The sequence below is a fragment of the Polyodon spathula genome, chromosome 4 (assembly GCF_017654505.1).
Source record: "Polyodon spathula isolate WHYD16114869_AA chromosome 4, ASM1765450v1, whole genome shotgun sequence".
Taxonomy (NCBI): Eukaryota; Metazoa; Chordata; class Actinopteri; order Acipenseriformes; family Polyodontidae; genus Polyodon; species Polyodon spathula.
This window is the reverse complement of record NC_054537.1, coordinates 63420009-63440464: the sequence shown is the minus strand read 5'-3', so window position 1 is coordinate 63440464 and position 20456 is coordinate 63420009.

Below are 20456 nucleotides of genomic sequence, written 5' to 3'. Positions count from 1 at the left end.
GAATTGTGTAAAGGGACACCTCTCAGCTGCACCACTGCCATTTTCAAATTGTTTGCTTATTGTAGATGGTTCAGCTTTACTAACTATTTTTTGACTCCCAGTCAAACTTACTGATCTACAATTTAAAAAAAAAAAAATTATATAGAACATTTCAAGTTGAGAAAGACTATCATAAGTAATCAATGCATGACTATAAGGGATTTCAGCACATACCTTAATAATAGGATAATAGCAACACCATTCCAGCTTACTTGAAAAACAGGATAAAATCTCATATGTGGGACATTTTAATGATTCTCAGAGTACTTTAAAAAGTGGGGTGGGGGGTTGGGGAAATCGAAAAACACAAATCTGTTAAAAGCTATATGGAGATAAAACAGTCTTGGATCAGATTGCCCCATGTTGTAAAATGAATGCTGGGTATTTGGGGCACTTTTGGAGCACAGTGCTACATGTCATTTATGGTTTTACTGGCCTGGGACTCTTTACGATGTCATTTTGTCTGAGTAATTGTCCATTTTGGGCCAAGGAACTGCTGCATGGACACTGCACACAGCTTCGGCAGTGATTTGTCGTACAAATGGACTACGAAACCTACCAGGGAATAAGGAAATATAATGAGAGTAAACCGGAGTTGAAGCTGGGTAACTCACAATCAATACTTTGCTTTTAAACTCGTAAGGCTGAACCCACGAGGGAGGCACTCTTTAGTAACTGCTTTACTTCATTCTCAGAGGACTACTATAACATTCAGCTGGTACATCCTCAGCTAACAAGTCACTTTTAACAGCAACAAGCATCTGTTCTACTTCTGTAAAGAACTTCTGAAATTGAATGTGAGCCAGAAGCAACACAGAAAGCTGACAGGACAGTTGATGTTGGGGTTCACTGTCAAAATGTTCCCCTTCCAAAATATGGAGCAAATCTAATTTTATAGTTCCATGATATGATCTTTTAAATTAAATAAAGCAGTTCCTGGAAATTGGCAGTTCTCAGTTGTGCTAAAGTACAAAGATAATACAACACAAATATTCTATCATTAGAACTTGAGGCAGGACATGCATTTAGTAAAGTCAGACATCTTACCTGTATTGAAAATGAGTCAGGAACTATAATACTTACAGAGCAGACCTTGGTTTGATGTTTCATTCAAAGAATAATATCACATAGCCCCCATAACACTGTTGGGGTGTTGGTTGAGTTGTAGTAAAAAGAGTATGCTGCTAGGGGTCACGAGTGGCTCCCCTGGTAAAGGCAAGACCATGTGAGGTGAATGGTGTCATACCATCAGCAGAGTAGAGATTGTGTCTTGGCTGTGAGAATTTGCCAGTCTTCTCTGGGGTTTTTACAGGGAGTGTTGCATTGGCTCTAGTGCTTCCACAGATTAGGGAGGCAAGTTCATCTTGAACTATTTCTCCTCAGTTCGCTACAGTGGGCCCATACTGCCTAGGCTCTTGGTGATCTCAAATATACACCTGTAAACTGGCGTTTTTCTTCCAGGGGTCGGTAACTTAGAGGACTCAATCGACCCGAGTCCGTGCTACAGTGCCATTAGCCTGGATGCCAAACGTTACTCTGTTGAGATCCGTTCACTAATGTACAGAATGCTCTGGCTGGAACCCTACTGAGACATCATCACCACTTTCTGCAGCACATGGTTTTCCTTGGAGATCAGCTATCCAAGTACTGACCAGGCCCATCTTTCTTAAGTTCAGAGATCAGCTTAGTTGTATTGAATTGTGTGAATCTGACTATTTTATTACTGTGTAGAAATTTGCTTTCAATCTTTAGATCATGCATTAACAATCTGGAAAACATATTTTCCTTATGTGAAAACAACCTTTAAGTATATACTTGAAGATGGTTGAGGGAATAGGACTGGGAACAAATACCCCACCTCCATCTGTTGACAACCTTGACCCTTCATTTTAATCATTGAACACCATTCAAATATTAAAATACAGAATTCCAAAGTGTATAAAACATAAACACAAACATCAGTGGACTGGAAAAAACAACCTTTTTTTTTTTCAATGAGCTACTTACAACAAGTATTCTTACATTAAAGTCAATAAAAAGCCATATTACACCAGCATTCAAAAGAAGCAGTCTTATCAAATCCTTTAAAGCACAAAGCTGGGGTCTGTGACATTTCATAGAAAAAAAATCCTTTCCATTGAAAATAATTCATTTGGATTCATTGGCAAGCAAGACAAAACCAAAGCTTTAGACCTGCACAGACTGCCAGTTCATGACTTGTCACATCAGAGAGCTACAGTCAGATGAGATGTGACAATAACATTTCATTGCACCCTGAGCAGCAGGCTCTTAAACCCAGGCACTTGAGCCTGTTTCTGTGTATATTGGGACTTCAGCCTGTTTCCGTGTATATTGGGACTATCATATCTGTGGGCTGAAGGCCAGGGCTCAAGCACATGATACAGTACCTTTCAGGGTCACACATGGAGTTGTGAAATGGGGAAAATACTGTTTGCAGCCCCAGGCTAAAAAGGTTTGAGAAAGGCAGGGTGGTATATTTTCGATGAACAGCTGTCATCCTTTTCATTAACCCTTTTCATTAACAGTGTTTTAGTATCAGTTATTATGTGGATCTAGTGACTTGATTTTTGTTTCCTTTTAGGTAGTTGTCAGGCACCCATCCTGTTACATTATGCAAAGGATAATTCCAGTCCAGGTGGCCTGGTTGAATTTCCCAAATTGTTTTAAGTACGTAGTGTATCAGCGGGCCCGACCTTCTCTCGTGAATATCTCAGGCACCGTAATAGCTAACATCCTAGTTTTTGAAAGGATAGATTTGAAGCCTTCCAATGATGTATCATATGTCCTGAACACACGTTCCTATGCGAAATTACAGCAAACCGAAACTAAGGCTTGAGTCATGTGACATGAGTCAGCTCTTAAGTTTTATTTGTTGCTTATTACTTGGTCATTTAAACAGATAGCGTTCCAGTTTCAATGTCATTTAAAAGAGCAGGCTTTGCGCTTTCCATTTATGTCAGGCATGCCCGCATGCCTTCATGCAGTGCTCCAGTGCTGTGAATCACAGCAAATCTGTATGTCAGTTCAAGTGCTTGTAACTCAAAAACAGAAAGAGCTAGGAACACTCTATACCAAATGAAAGAAGAGGACTGGGGCTTTCCAGTGGTATCTTACGTGTCTGGGTGACATGTTCCTAGAATAAACTACAGCGTCCAGAATATAGTGTTGCCTTCACTATGTTAGGAAACAGCTGTGTGCATTGGGTGTCTTATCCATTTTGCATAGCATAAACAACACATTATTCCAAACAATGGCTAGAAGTAATGGAAAAGCAAAATAAAGTGTTCATATAAACATTTTCATTCATTCATTTATTCCAGTTGTTTGGTATATGTTGTTTTATTGCTGGGGTCCAGTTGTGACCCCAGGTTACAAGGAAAGTCAGTTTTCCAATGTGTCCTTATGAGGGTTAAAAAGTTTCGCTGTGTTAATGGGAATCAGTGTTTGTTGTGGAAAATATGATCTGTATTTTAGCTTAGTTGTGGAATCAAGGTATGACTTGCCAACACAACTGTTTTATTGAATGATCTTTCTCCATTTTTCATAAATAATCTTGTATGTAAAACCAAATCAATGTTCTACAGAATGCTGTTAACACACAAAACAAACTTGTATTACAGCACATTTCACATACATACTGTTTTCAAGGTAGGAATGACACAGGTGAGATGTGTTTAAAACTAAAAGGGCCTGGAAATGAAGACGATTAATCCCAACTGTTTTTATTGTACAACTGACCATTATACGGTATAGCTCTATTTCACAGATGACTTCACACAACCCAGCAGAGGTTCTTTTAAAAACAGTAATAATACAGTACTAATAGAAACCACTGCTGATTGAGAGAGAATAATTTTTTGCTCAGTTTAGAGGCAGTCAACATTTTCTTAGGCTATAAATGAGATAACATTGATTTATAAAGCCTCTACGCAGAAATTCATGGCAAGAAAAGGACTGAAGTTAATATCCTCCAATAAAAGAGCTCTGATTCTGACCTGTCAGCATGTCTCTTGACCACCTATAAAAGTCTCAGTGTGTTTAGGATGACCTTCAGTGGCCCAAAGCCAGGGGCAGTCCGACAGGGGAAGGGAAGTCTTACCATATTGTTGTCAGAGCCGATAAGCAACAGAGCACATGAAAGGGAAACATTCCAGGTTTTATGGGCCAAAGCAGGCAGGAGCAGCCTTTGCTAGTGAGTGAATTCATCAGCCCTACTGCAAGGATTAATAACGCTGTCTCATTAGTGGAGCCCTAGACCCGAGCCCCCTGGTGAGCGGGATGCTGGGAAATAAACCAACTGCAGCACATAACCATTGCTGCTTTCATCAGTGCATCCACACCCCACGAGCCCTTTCCAGAGACAGCATTTTCCACCAACAACTCTCGCAAGGCATTTTGTTTTCCCTGCTAGGTGTGGTGGAGAAAACCTGGAAGCAATATATAATACAAATCCCCCGGTCATCAAAGTGGTGAATGCAGAGGTTAATGTGCAGTCGTTTGTGTGTAGACAAGCTCACCGGGGGAGGGGGGAGGGGTGGCCATCATATTTCAGTAGTCCAGTGGTCATGGATCAGGTATGGGTTTGTTAATCTGATTGTTAATGGTGTTTCTTACAAAATAGCATGCATCAGTATTTTTCTCATCATATTATAGAACATTATTAGAATAATATATTTGTCTAAATATATTATCAAACAATAATATATATCAAATTGGATAAGTGGAGCATGTGCCAATGCATAAACCAGCCCAAAATGTTTGAGAGACATACAGTATATCATTGTGTCATAATCATATATCCTTTTACTATTCTGTAATACTGGTACAAATACTGCAGCATTGCTATGCGTAAATATTGTGGTAATGTATGTTTTAGCGGTGATTGGCAGGGATGGGGTTAATTCCTATCCCTGCCAAAACATATGAGAATGTGGCTGCTCCTAATTAAACAAATGTTGCTAATTGGGAGCAGCCACATCCTATATTTGGAGAGCACAGAGCTGCTTTAGAGAGAGGAGTTTGGTGAGTGAACCTGTGTTGTTTCGGCGTAGTGTCTTTAAAAGTTCAGTGAAGACTCTGCCCAGCCTGAACATTTCTTTTGTATTTCTGCAAGTAGTGAAGGCTAATGCCTGGCCTATCTTTTGTTTAAAGCTTATTTTTGCCCTTGTGCCTTTTGGTTTGTACTTTTGTTTTTGTTTATTAAAGCACGCATTTGCACATTGTACTGCGGTTTCCTGGCTTCTGAGTCTCAGTCTCGCTGCTATCCTGTCACACAACATTAAATTTAAATTTAGTGAGTATCTCTGATTTTTTAATGGGTAACAATGGCAGGTACACAGCTTTTCTGGAACGCTGGTGTCCCGTGTAACTATACTGCGGTGTTTCACACACTAGGCCAAGTTTGTAACGCAGACACTGATGTCTATTTGTCCCTAATGTGATTATGGTGTAAATGCAAAGGAACAGAGGGCTGGAGTGTGTCACATATGGAGAGTATCTAGTTATATATATATTATGTTATTTTTATTATCAAACTATGTAGGTGAATCATCATTTGATGGGTGAACTACAGGAAATGTAGTCAAGCAGGGAAACATGTTGTCTAGTGCCTTGACACAAAAATCTAAAAAGATGCTATTTGCAAATTGTACTTTATAGTACCAGCTAAAATCATTTCACTTTTTAGATGTTTGTTTGTCTGTTTATTTGCTTACATCTACATATGTATTTATGTGCAATTAAATACATCCCTTCTGTAGAACACTGGATGAAAAGAACAGTTTGAATGACATAAGCAAGCAATAGTATGTAAGGGGTCAGATACAGTGTTGACTATATCTTTTTTTACCTCTTGTGGCAGGGTGAAAGCCCCGTCGCTGCACAGGGATGTGGGGAATATTGGGTGGCAGGGAGGGGGTTAAATTCCCCTCTGCAAAAACACGTGGGAATGTTTGTATAAAAAGGGTACTCATGGATGTTAGTGGAAGGATAGTGATAGTGATGGTACTGGGAGTGTTTGTTTTGTGATTTGTAAATAAATGTGCGAGAGCGCTTAAACTGTAAAATTGTCTCAGAGTCTCCTTGCTGATGTGACCCATTCACACCTCTACATATACTATGATATTATATGTTACTATGAAAACAGAATGCTGTCGTAAAGAAATATATTCTTGTAAAATACAAGTTCACACACAGGTAATAAATTAATTCCTTCATCAGACATTACCCTGTACCGACTTACGTTTAAACCAATACATATTCAACAGTTGTATACAGTATGGCATGTCTGCCTTCTCTCTCGTCTCCCCTAAAACTTAATCTAACAACTACACCTCCCAGAATACAATGTCATCAGTTACTAGGAAACTGTGCACAAGAAAAACCAACCTAACAAACATTATCCAATCTGTCTAGCCCTGCAGCCAATCACAGTAAGATTAAGAAAAATTTGAAGCTACACTGTTTGAAGACGTCCAGCTACAAATCCAACTGAAACCATCATCAGAGGCAACTGCTAAAAAACAGTTTCATAACTTACAAATGCATGTCCTTATTTCATTTAGCTGTATGGCTTTATATTGAAGTTTTAACATGTCCACTGAGTTTAAGAATTTAATGTTAAAATATAAGTAACGTAATTAATTTGCAGTCAGTGTGAAAAAATGCACTGAGCCGATAAAAAACCTTATAGAACACGCATGTGGTTGTACAGTAGCCCAAAGTAACATTGCAGTTAAAATGGAAGGCTCTTTTTTAATGCCTACCCCATTCCCATTAAAGATTTACATTATTTATTGAGAATACTTGTGACTTCAAAGTAATGTTACATTTTACACCCCGAATACACTCCCAGACCCAAAATCTTATCTGGAGCACTGTGTGACACAAAGGGCAAGGTCTGCAGCCAAGTTTTGGGGCTGAGGCCCTGCATGTGTAAATAGTACATTTATGTTTCTGTTTAAAAAGCTTGTTCAGATTTAAATCTGGATTAAATATGGCAGAGTTAGGGCTAGAGTCACCTCTCTGATAATAGGATAAGTGTGGAATGTGGGCATTCCCAAATAGGTTAATTGATTGCCAATTTGGGGGTGGCCACCTGTATAAAAGAGGAGCCAGGTGCTGGGTTGGGGGTTTTGACTAGTTTAATAAAGGGCTGGGAGCAGCAGGTTGTGCTCCTTGGTGCTGCATTGTGATAGCACAGCTTGGGTGCAGGTTTTGATTTGTATTTGTTTGTTTAAATATTTTGTTTAATAAAAGTAAGCCTCTGTATTCTCTATTCCTACCGCTAGCCAGCCATGTTGGCAAAGCTACCCTTCTACAGTGGCAATGGCCTCTATTAACATAATTGCAACTGTTGAAAGCAATGTTGTTGTTTTTTTAAGGAGTGTGTTTTCAAGAATGTTCACAAGCATTGGATTAATCAGTGCTTTGAAAAATAAAAATCTAACAAATAAACCTGCTGAAAAAGGTTTCTTAAATGTCATGCTTGTTATAATTAATCAAAATGGAATTGGATTAACAAAAAACAATCCTCACTAAACACCTTCTTTAAAACTGTCCTTACCTTACTGTGAACAGAGCCCATTGTAGACCTTTTTCTATGATAATTGCTAAGAAATACATTGGTCAATAAATCACCTCCAGAGGAAATCAACACTGAGGTAAATATTGATTTAAAATGTGGCTGGGTTAAGGTCTGCTACTGATCATTAAAAATGAGAATCAAATATTTTGCATAAAAATGGGGAAATCGAGTACTGCAATAATCCTCATAAAAAACATTAATATTACTGGTGGAAATGTGTGTTAATGCTACTCCAACACCATACAGCTTCGAATTACAGAGGGATTGTTAAACAAATGTAAATGCTATATATATATATATATATATATATATATATATATATATATATATATATATATATATATATATATATATATATATATATATAACAAAAGCATTTAATTTTTATTAATATTATAGCCTGAAAATCTGGTGTGTGAAAAAGTTTCATTAAAGTGCCACATTGTTCTGTAGTGCTTGACGTCGGGCATGTGTTCTGTATTATGCCATTTACAAAATAGCTGTTGATTGAAAACAAGCCTGATTTAAAAGCGTTCCTTAACGCTGCTAATCAAGCATGTAGATCATCTCCTATAGTGCAGCAATGCTTCGTAAAACTTTATGAAGACGGAACCTTTTTTTGGAAGGCAATTGAAGGTTTTATTGGATGGGCTGTCAAGGCTTTGACTGTTGAAATCTGTAGATAATACTTTGAATTTTAATCCAAAAAGCTGTTACATTATAAACAAATGTCAAACAGAGCTTCCTGTAACATTTTATCAGAAAAATATAAGAAAAAAGAAAAGACACGCTATCTAAAGCCAAACTATGAATGCGGCACCAGCAAGTTATTATTATTATTATTATTATTATTATTATTATTATTATTATTATTATTATTATTATTTTTTTTTTTATTTATTTTTTTTTTGGTAAAACTGAACACTCACATTTTAAATCGAGGTAAGAAAGGTAAAGGCAATTACAGTAATCTATAAAAATAAGTAAAGTATATTAGGTGCTGGAGATACTCAGTAAAATACACAGAGCAGCATTTTAAACCTGCGTTCAAAGTGAGAATCCTTGTATTTTTGTGCATGATAGGAAATAAAAGACACACTGGTGTGTTTTTCCCTCTGCAGTGCTTTGGTACAGTAACCTTGAAACGAGAGACTGTGAAATATGTCCAGGTTGGAAGAGGCCACAAGCAGCTGGCATTTGAATGCAATATCTTCCAAAATTAAATCTGGTAAAAACATATACACATACACAAATGCACACGATATCTGTCATTACTTTATTATAGGCAATGTTCAGTTGCATTTTACTGAAAATTTACATTTTTACTTTTGTATATTTAGTATATTGATAATAAATAGCTTGTAAAACCAAGGGATTATTTCAAGCAATGGGTCATAACATTTATCCCAGTCTTGATTTCTTGGAGCACCTGTTTATTTTACAAAACTAAAACCAAATTAAAAAAAAATACATTTAAAGGTGTCTTAAGCACTTTTGAGTCGAATTGTTAGTTTCTCTTTTTTTAACAGTATTGTGGAATTGTTTTCTTTTAAAGGCTAATTAAAGACTGAGTGAGCATATGTAATAAAAACAAAACAAAATACCAAGCAAAGATTGTTCAACTTGCTACTTCTATGCAATAGTGTCTTGATGGGTAAAAAGCCTGAAAGTGTTAGCCAAAGCCCTTGTGACATTCTCATTGTGTGTCCCTGAAAAGGTTATTTTGTCAAGAACAGGCTGTGCAAACTTTCCATTGACTCAAAAGTCTATCAAATTAAATGGAATACAGTTGATTATATTTACTCTTGTTGCAGCCGTGAACCAAATATCACAAGCATGCGGAACATCAGCTTGATTTGGGGCCAATTAGCAGCTGATAATGTTAGCAGCTGATAACCCTTCAAGAAAGACCGGGATACATTTAAAGGAGAGGTAGGGACACTGTTAGCAGCTTCTAATAGGATAATGGGCTGTTGCTATCTACAAACGTCTCTTTTATGAAAAGAGATGTCAAAGAAACCAATTATAACAATGGTAGACTACAGAGCTGAGATTGTACCTACCATATACTGCATCTTATTGTTCATTTTTATATTAATTTGATAGCAATGATAAGCAGAAAACATAGGCAGGATGTAGAAATATAAACATGATACTGTATACAAGGTGGTTTAAAAATATATAGTTTCTAAAACACAAATACAGTACATACATACATACATACATACATACATGCATAAATACACACATACATAAATACATACATACAAAATAAAAAAGAATGGGTTTTGGAAGACACTGGAATGACCAATGATCACTGAGGCAGAGTTTAATAGATGAAAATGTTATATACTGTATTCAGAGAGCTAACCTCATATCATGCATTGACTGGCTACTTGGAGTACATCCTGCAGTCAGATCAGATGCTCAGTAATATTTCCTTTGCAGATGGTTCACTTGCTCGCTATGTGAATGCCAGAATATAGAAGTAAATAAGCACAGCCGAATACTGCTGGGTTATTTTACACTTTCCACACGCAAGCCCAGCTATGTATATGGATTAAATTGAAATTATTCATGTTTTATATATCTGCGGCGCCGTCTATGTTTTATTCTTAATATATCAGAATAAAGGCTTATTGTAGAATATGGTGTTATACTCCATTCTGAAGTCTGAAGAGATAATATATTTTATTCTAGTGATTGTTATTGATGCAGTGTTCTCCCTGAAACAACTAGAATTGGTGAGTAGTGCTTTGAGGCAATAACTAATGATTGTTGAGAGATGTTACCATGTCATTTTGTAATGTTTCAATTTATTATCCTATCCTTCTCAAGATTTACTCTAATGCTTTGATAAACTGATACTTGTTTACATCCTGTATCTCACTCACAAGGTCTACCAGAATGAAGCCCTTTGGCCAGACCACAGAAAGACATTCACCACAGGAAGTGATATGAGACCAGGATCTCTCCATAATAATCGTTCTAGTGCTAATAAGTAAAGAAATGGATTTTAAACCATTGGTTAAAACTCCTTTAACCTAATCATTATCAACAATTATTACTGGGGAACAGAATAATACAGATAATTAGCTAATTATAAACAGTATTGCATTATTCATGTTAATTACTATTGTGAGAGTGAACTGGTTAATTAATATAAACACCTCTACAGGAATTTTGTATTTACATTTAATGCAGCTTAAATATAAACGAAATATAACATAATATGCTATTTATTGATTGAAATCCTTAAATCAAGCTTTTATTGTTTTTATTCACATTTATAATGTGATATTCATGCAGCTGTGCTAGAAGACTTGTTAAAGAAGAGCCCCATGAATAGGGCTTTAATTACAGAATGTTTGTTTTTTTGTTTTTTTTAGCAATTGGGGGACTTTTACCAGACGTTAGAACTGTCCCTCATTGAATCCAACTTCACCAATACAAGTAAGTCGTTCACAGAATCATTAGCAGCAGATATAAAATGTATAGGCAGTATACAGCATGAGAGGGTTAGAGCAGATTAAAGAAAGTTTAAAACAATTGAAGACTAGGAGGAGGTCTATTCAACTGACTAACAGCAGATTAGAACCCTGTAGCTGTTTGGATCATTCAAATAGGGAACCTTTTGTGCCAAGGTTCTTAAACCCAACGTCTCTAACAGTGCATGATAGTGTATTGTCATCACTGTTTAGATCAATCACCACAAGCGTGCATCATTTAGCTTGTGGTTGTAGATCTTGGTTTATTGGTTCAGCATTCCATCCAAGGGGCTCATGTTTTTTTTTTTTTTTAACTACAAGCCTAAACTCTGGAACTCAATTTCAGAACACATTAGGGACTCAAGTTAATTCCTTAAAAATGTACTTGAAGACTTATTTTTATTGTTTGACCTTTGCATAGGGGGAAGTTTAAATCCCCTATTAATATGCATTTTGAATTTGTGTCCATTATTCTGACCCATATTGATTCTGCCTTTTTTTTTTTCTTCCAGATTTAACACCTGGGCTTCAAGATTATTTTTGATATATAGCGCTACCCCTCCACCTCTTCTGTCCTGCCTGTCTTTCCAATACATTGTATACCCACTAATATATACCCACTAAAATTATTCCGGGCTTAAAAGGCATGTCATATGCAGACAGGCTAAAAGAATTGAATCTGTTCAGTCTTGAACAAAGAAGACTACGTGGCGACCTAATTCAAGCATTCACAATTCTAAAAGGTATTGACAGTGTCGACCCAAGGGACTTTTTCAGCCTGAAAAAAGAAACAAGGACCAGGGGTCACAAATGGAGTTTAGACAAAGGGGCATTCAGAACAGAAAATAGGAGGCACTTTTTTACACAGAGAATTGTGAGGGTCTGGAATCAACTCCCCAGTAATGTTGTTGAAGCTGACACCCTGGGGTCCTTCAAGAAGCTGCTTGATGAGATTTTGGTATCAATAAGCTACTAACAACCAAACGAGCAAGATTGGCCGAATGGCCTCCTCTCGTTTGTAAACTTTCTTATGTTCTTATGTTCTTATATTCGTCTCCAACACTTTCGGTAACCAAGTTTCTGTACACCTATCACATCGTAGTTACTTGTTAGTGCAGTAACTTCAAGTTCTAACATTTGTTTCTGAGCCTTCTAGCATTTAGATAAATACATTTAATGGCTATCGTACCTGAGTTGTTGCCCTTGTTTTGATGTGGTCTCCCGTCTGTTTTTTTTTGTTGATTTCTCTCACCTTCCTTTCTAGTTTAAATCCTTGAGGATCCTTTCTCTGTGTAGGTTGGTTCCCTTTTCATTTAAGTGCAGTCATATTGTTGTCATGTTGCCGTTTTACATCTCTATCATCCCCATCAGTGCAGTACAACAATCATGTGAGCTCAAGTGAAGTCCCTACTCCTTGGAGATAAAAATATAAAAAATAGCATGTATAAGCCATGATTTCACATCATTGGTAAGTAATTGATTACATCTGAGGGTATGAAATCTTTAAAACCTAGTTTATGAAACCAAGACTAGTTTTCATGTAAATCAAATCTGACCAAAATAATTCATGTGTAGAGAAATGGCTAAGCTATAGACTGGCAATATTTAACAAGATACAAGTGGGCCTAACTTGACCTTCCCTTATAAACTGTACATTTGTACGAGAAAAGTATGCCCTAGATCCTTATAGCTATTTACTCCAAATTCAATTATAAAATTAAACAACTAAACACTACTTAAAAGCCCCTAAATAAAAAGCCTGAGGCGTTTTGTTTTCCTTTCTGGTTTGTTAACTTAATTAGGTGCATTTTTTCTTGAGCTGTTATGATATGGAGTTAATATGTATTGTTTAGATGCATTCATGTTTATTTGATTGTATAAAAGCCTGTAAGCTTTTTACCTTATAAAGCTCTCATTGCATTAATAAGAAAAAATATATATATAATATAGATATATATATATATATATATATATATATATATATATATATATATATATATATATATATATATATATATATTATATATAATATATATATAAGACATATATATATATATAGCACAGTGTCAAATGTTTACATATAGTGATCAAAAACAAACCCCCCCCCCCCCCCCCCCCCCCTTCTACTTTAATTTGCAAAAAAAATATAGGGTAAATCATTTAGTAAAATAAACAAGCTTTCGAAGTGTAAAAAATTGTGACTGCCATGTGAGAACTTCACTGCAATTTACGTTATTAAAAATTTGTGCCGTTTAATCATTTTTGGATGTAAGCGGAAACCAGAGGTATCCCATTATTGACTTATTTGTTTTTGGATTATTACCTGCATGTGTCACTGCTCCTGCGTAGATCGGTTCTAACCCTATCCTGTTTGAAATATGTCTGTGAATGCAAATACATTCACAAATTAACTTACGAATTGGACACCAGCTCCCCTTTATCAAAAAAGCAGCAATTAAATAACTGCAATTAACCAACAAACATGAAATAAGGAAATTACAAGAACCTTATTAATATACAGTACTTTTACTGGGCGGAAAGAGATATGGAGTAGTCTCAAATGTTTTTAGGCTAAATCAGAACTTTCCATTTGTTCTAGGACAAAATAAGATTCCAAGATTAAATGAAAAAGATTAAAGTTAAAATCAAATTCAAAATTCTCATAGTTGGGCTATGTATGTTTGGCACAGTATAAGCCATATGGAAAAAAAAAAAAGAAAAAAAAAACATTAACCATAGGAGGCCTGTATGTGCACATCACATGGTTAAAGCAGTATGTTTTTGGCCTTAGCTAATTTATTCAGCATTGTAGTAACGGCAATATTAACATGCATAGGGCCCAATTTTGAGGAAATGCATTAAAATACAAACGTAAGGGCAAAGTGCTTTACATTTCAGCCTGATTGCTCCAGAATTCCGTTAGCGCTGACCAATGAAGAAAGAGTGGCGTGCTGCCCTTTTCCATCTGCGTTAGTGCCATTGGTCGGCATAACTTTCACGGTATGGCCTCATTTGCTTGTTAGCTTTGAGTGATTTTCCTGATGACGTAGACAGGGGTGACTGCGTTTCAAATTATACAGGCAAGGGGAGGTTTATTTGAAACGCAGTCACAGCCAATCCCATTACGAAAAGGGAACTGCAAGTGGTTAAGGAAAGCACACTTTTTCCAAACATTTTTCCATATATTTCTTTTATTTGAAAACATATAATGTTAATATACTGTATATACACTGAGTGTACAAAACATTAGGAACACCTGCCTAATATTGAGTTGCACCCCCTTTTGCCCTCAGAACAGCCTCAATTCGTCGGGGCATGGACTCTACAAGGTGTCAAAAGCGTTCCACAGAGATGCTGGCCCATGTTGACTCCAATGCTTCCCACAGTTGTGTCAAGTTGGCTGGTAGTGGATCTCTACTCTGAATAGCTCGTTCCATCTCATTCCACAGATGCTCAATTGGATTGAGATCTGGTGACTGGGCAGGCCATTGCAGTCAGCTGAATTCACTGTCATGTTCATGGAACCATTCCTGGACAATCCTAGCCTTGTGGCATGGGGCATTATCCTGCTAAAAAATCCATTAGCAGATGGATACACTGCTGCCATGAAGGGATGCACCTGATTGGCAATGATGTTCAGATATCCTGTGGCATTCAAACGTTGCTCCACTTTTATCAAGGGGCCCAATGTGTGCAATGAAAACACACCCCACACCATCACACCACCACTACCAGCCTGCAATGTTGACATGCGGCATGATGGATGCATGTACTCATGTGGTTTTCTCCATACCCTAGTCCTCCCATCAGCGTGAAACAGCAGGAACCGGGATTCATCAGACCAGGCAATGTTTTTCCAATCTGCCAGTGTCCAGTGTTTTCACTCCTTAGACCACTTCAACCACAGTTTTATGTGTTTTGCTGAAAGTAGTGGAACTCTGTTAGGTCGTCGGCTGCCACACCCCATTCGTGTCAATGTACGATGAGTTGTGCATTCTTTTATGGGTCTTTCGGCACCAGTGTTGTACCGGACTATCAGTTGACTAACTGTAGCCCGTCTGTGGCTCTGCACAATTCGCGTCAGCCTCCTTTGGCCTCTTTCATCAATGAGCCGTTTTTGACCACTGGCCTGCCATTGGCTGGATGTCCTTTGGGTGGTGGACCATCCTTGATACACATGGGAAACTGTTGAGCGTGAAACCCAGCAGCGTTGCAGTTCTTGACACACTCAAACCAGCGCACCTGGTACCTACTACCATACCCCGTTCAAAGGCACTTACTCTCTGAATGGCACACTGTGACAAAGTGCCTGCCCCTGTGTATATTATCTGTTATGTTGCATGTGGTTTGTTAAATGTTGGTGTATAGTCATTGGTACACGGGATATAAATGGGTCTGTGTAACACGAGTGTTTAAAATGTATATTTGTATTTAGGCACGGGATTGTATATCACTTCACATACATTTAAAGTAGTTAATATGTGAGCATGAGGTTGCACATAATTAATTCACATGCTGGGATTCAAGTGAATAATTAATTAGTAATTGAATCCCAGCACAACAGTATATATAGATGCACGTTTTACTCACTCGCGGTTGGGTGTTCGATGAGTGGAGAATGGGAGAGAGAGTAGGAGCGTTATAATTTCAATTGCTATTGCGTGCTGGTGGGACCAGCACGATACTTGTATTTATCTGCTCACCGTGTTTGTTTATGTGTCTGTCTGTGCATCGTGTTTTGTTAACTATAGTCCGTTTTTGTTTGTCTATTTATTTTGGCGTAAAGTGCTGTGTCCTGTTTCTGTTTGTTTATTAAACCCTTTTATTTGGCAATAAACCGGCTCAAGCAAGCGCCATCATCATTTCAATTCATCCATCCTGTGTGTATTTCATTCCTTTTCCTGGTTCTGACGCCGCTCACTTCGGCCGTCTCTGTGACACACACATACACAATCCATGTCTCAATTGTGTCAAGGCTTAAAAAATTTTCTTTAACCTATCTCCCCTTCATCTACACTGATTGAAGTGGATTTAACAGGTTACATCAATAAGGGATCATAGCTTACACCTGGATTCATCTCGTCAGTCTATTTCATGGAAAGAGCAGGTGTTCCTAATGTTTTGTACACACAGTGTATGTTACGGTCAAAGTCCGAAGTCGGCCAATGACCGGGCATTGTTTTCAGAGCCAGCAGCAATGGCCAATGACAGCACTGGCCATTCATTCACATTATTGGCCGATTTTGTCGGTTAATGTAGTCATAAAGACCTAAATAACGACACTGGCCGGGCAATAATGACAGTCCAGTATTAGATGATTAACATTGAAACAATCGCCAATACAACTACTAAAATATACTTTAGGTCAAAAAAAAAAAATCAACTTTTGTATATTTTAGAATACTTCATTGCTTTATTCAACAACGTATATTTTATATTTAAGAGAACCAAATTATACAGATTTAAATTCACAACATTTCAGACGCCATTTTAGAAACTAGTGACATCAATTTATAACAAACGCTCTATAAATCAAATGCATTCTAAATAATTATTTCTAAATAAGAGAAGACTAATAACAGAGAGATACAATATACACCTCACTGAAAACAGAAGAACTGCTAATAACAAAAATGAAATGGGAAAATGTATGAAACTCAAAAGATTATTTATTTACACAATATTTGCAAATGAACAGAATGAAAAGAAAGAGAAAAGTAACACAAATATGTACCGGTATATGGTTTGAAACACAAAATCAGTAAAACTGTAATAACAAACAATTTACTAGCAAATTGAAAAATCAAAATGCCGTTTACAGTCTTTGTTTAAACATCCTGAAATATCCAGTCCCCCAAAATAAAACAACGCAAACAAATTTCTGGTAATCCAAATCGAGAAGGAGGATTCTTCAGTGATAATATTCTTGCTGATCATGGCTTTGGAAGAATGAAGATCCACAGCAGGGTAAGGCATGCATGGTAAGCTCCAGTTGGTTATTATTTAAAGATATTTTGTATCTTTCCATAGGCTATACTGAGTGAACTACAATGGATTACAAACTTTACAAGCAACTCCATTCCCGGATAATATATATCATTTCAAAAAGTGTGCGCATGACCCAGTACATCTTTTTTTTAAAGAGATACACTCCTAATGGAAAACCAAACAATGGGCCAGAGAGAAACAGTAAAATCAGCTTTTTCTTTCTGCGTACCCTTTTCTTAAAAAATAGTTTGTCTTACCAATTTGGAATGTCCTGTTCTTTTTTCCCCTCACTGTAGAAATTCTCCCCACAGCTCAGCAGAACCGAAGGTTCAGTGAGCATCTTCCAATCCCATGAATAAAGCAGCTTCCTCTTTTACACCCAGGAACTCGAGAGTGGATTTTAGCAAGCTACCGGCCTCTGGAGGACAAGGGCCAGCCCTGCAAGTGTCCACTTGAAGTCAATAGGCACCTGGCCAGCAGCACCCGCTGTAGTGCAATGAGAAACAGTTCCTGACAGTTTTGCCTCCCTAACCAACAGGAGCACCACAGCCAATGCAATGCTCCCTTAAGAATTAATTAACTCTCAATACACTAATAGGTGGAAGGTAGATGAAGTGCTAACTGCTTTAGCAGTATACCTGAGCCCTGCTCTTTGTGAGGTCTATGGGTTGAAAGGGTTTATCCAGGAGGCCATAGGGTCCTTAACTGCACTTCTCTAGCGATTACCATTATAATTAAGATGCTTCACGCAATGCACAACAAGGCCACAGTGTCAAAGGATGAAGCAATTTTAAGAATTGAAAGTAGCAGGGAACTTGTAACATTCTGCAAGACTGAGTGTTGAAAAGTTGCAATGAACAAGAACTAGCTATGACTTCTCATTTTTTGAGTGTTGTATATTTATATATTTATTGATATCAACAGAATAAAGTACATCAGTGTTCAGTGCAAATAAAACTTGAAAAATACTACAAACAGTTAGGCCAAATGTTTTAAAGTGAAATTTAATGAAAGGCGTTAAACAAGCCCAGTTTGTTCTTGATGTTTTATAGTTTGGCTGTAGTTTTAATTCTGACCTGTGTTAATTTAACCTTTAGGTTAAACGCTTTGTTAAGTAGATCATAATTTTCTCTAATAGTTATTATTTATCTTTGCTCTTTACATTTTCAGATTTGTAAAGTCTTGCTCATTTGAAGTGAGACTCACTCATTTTAGGAACATTTTTGGCATCAAGTTAAGCAGACTCACCTCTAAAGGAAAGGGAAATGAAAATGCTTGTTAATGGATTATTGCCAAATCACACTCCTAATGTGTTTTAATCCTGACTGATTTGGATGTTCTGACCCACTGTGAAAAATCTAATGTACATAATTATACCACAACTATGACTGAATGATTATATAGTATATTTTTTGTTAATAATTATGTATGATGGATACAAACGTTGCTTTGAAAGTAATGTTGGTCACTTTTTAATTGGTAACAAACATTTAAGAGTTTATAAATATCAAACTTTATTTATTCCTTTAAAATTATTAAATTATTAATTAAAAACAATTAGTGCTTGATGTCTTTTTGATGTCAGACAGGGTCCGACATTGGCCCGGAAAGGAACAATTGTAGTGTCGGACTTGGTCTGACATAGGACGGCAAAGGGTTAACATATTCCCTAACGTTGCACATTGTGTTTTTATTTAGTTAACATAAATATAGTAACAATAGTAACCCATATCTAAACTAATAAAAATATATAACATTGTAAAGCAGTAATATATTTAAAGTGGAATTTAAACCCCATTTCAATCATATATAATATGTATTCAACCCTTTTCATTAATCACCCTTATCGGTTGAGTACTATATACTAACTAAGCAGTGACAACATTTGTTAACCACTTTGTGGTTAAAAAGGTGTCAATCACAGGTCCCTAGTCATTTTTTTTCTCTGTAAAAAGCTGAGAAAAGCTTCCAATGGCCGAGAGAAGCCGATCTGAGCAATACGTGGTGGAAGGGTGATGGGTAATTCACTGACACACTTGAAACACCACACAGGTGCCCAGTTTTATTAATTCAGTTTCTTTGGTCAGTGAGCTATTCTAGCCCACAGAGAGCGCTGTTGTCTGTGGCCTGATTATCAACGATGAAAGACAGGACCATAGGAATACCAAAGCTGGTAAATAATTCAACTGCGGGTGCACTCGCAGGTGCTCAAAATAATAATGAAAACAAAAGGCAAAAAAAAAAGGGACAATAAAACACAATAACAAAACTACAGGTTGTCGCTACACGCACGACCTGGGTCACCGACCTACACTCACGGCCTGCTAAACACAATACCCTGGGGGGTCTGCCCAAGGTTTCCCCGCTACCACTATGTTTCTTTTTTGTTTTTGTTTTCACTCGGGTTGTTTTCTCCCAGCCATCCTCAATCCTGGACCAGCGCTTCCGCATGCTCAGCACGTCTAAAAGGGCAGACCTGAGGGAACAGCAGAGTGATATTTTATAGGTCCAGCAATCCCCCCAAGACCCACCTCTCAGCCACTCAGAGAGAGGGAAAGCCACACACTCTCTCTCCCACCTCTCTGTGTCACTGCCATGACCGTCAGGAGGGTATTGCACGACTGCTGCCCTCCTCCTGCAGCACTATGAACACGCCAGCAGAGTCAGTACACACCTCCCCCCCGCTACATACACATTGTCCCTTCACCACAGACATAACACGGACATAAACAAACAAGATAGCTGCTTCCGCATCCAGCGCTCAAAGAAAATCACGGACATTTGCCAAGCTTTTTGAGATGTAGTAATAAAATAATGACTTGGATGGCATTATTGAGGAGTTTGGTGATAAATCAAGTGATCAGGAGAGGATTTATCAGTATGCACGACTATGAAGAGAAATATGATAGATACAGTGGACAAGGGGTGGGGCAGGGCTGGAGGTGCAGTACTGAGTGACCTGTTGATATGCAGTGCCTTTTAAACCTGTTTTACTGTGAATAAAATTACAAACAACGTGTGTAAAATAAATAGCTTGTGTGAAAATAAATTAGACCTGACGTGGCTGACAGGTGCTGAATAAATGGACCGCAAAAGGTTAATGTGTTTGTAGTCTAGTTGTTAAAAGTGCCCTTAAAAAATCAATTTTTGTTTGTTCAAAGGAAAGCATCCCTGGATCAATCAAATAGTAGGGCCTATAGTTACCATTTGCTTTTTTATTTTATTTTAATGTTCAACTTTCTTGGATATGTATCTTGCAATAAACACAAATCGCTAGACCCTGTTTAAAGCAAGTATGCAATGGCAGAGGAATAATAATAATATATTTAAAAATA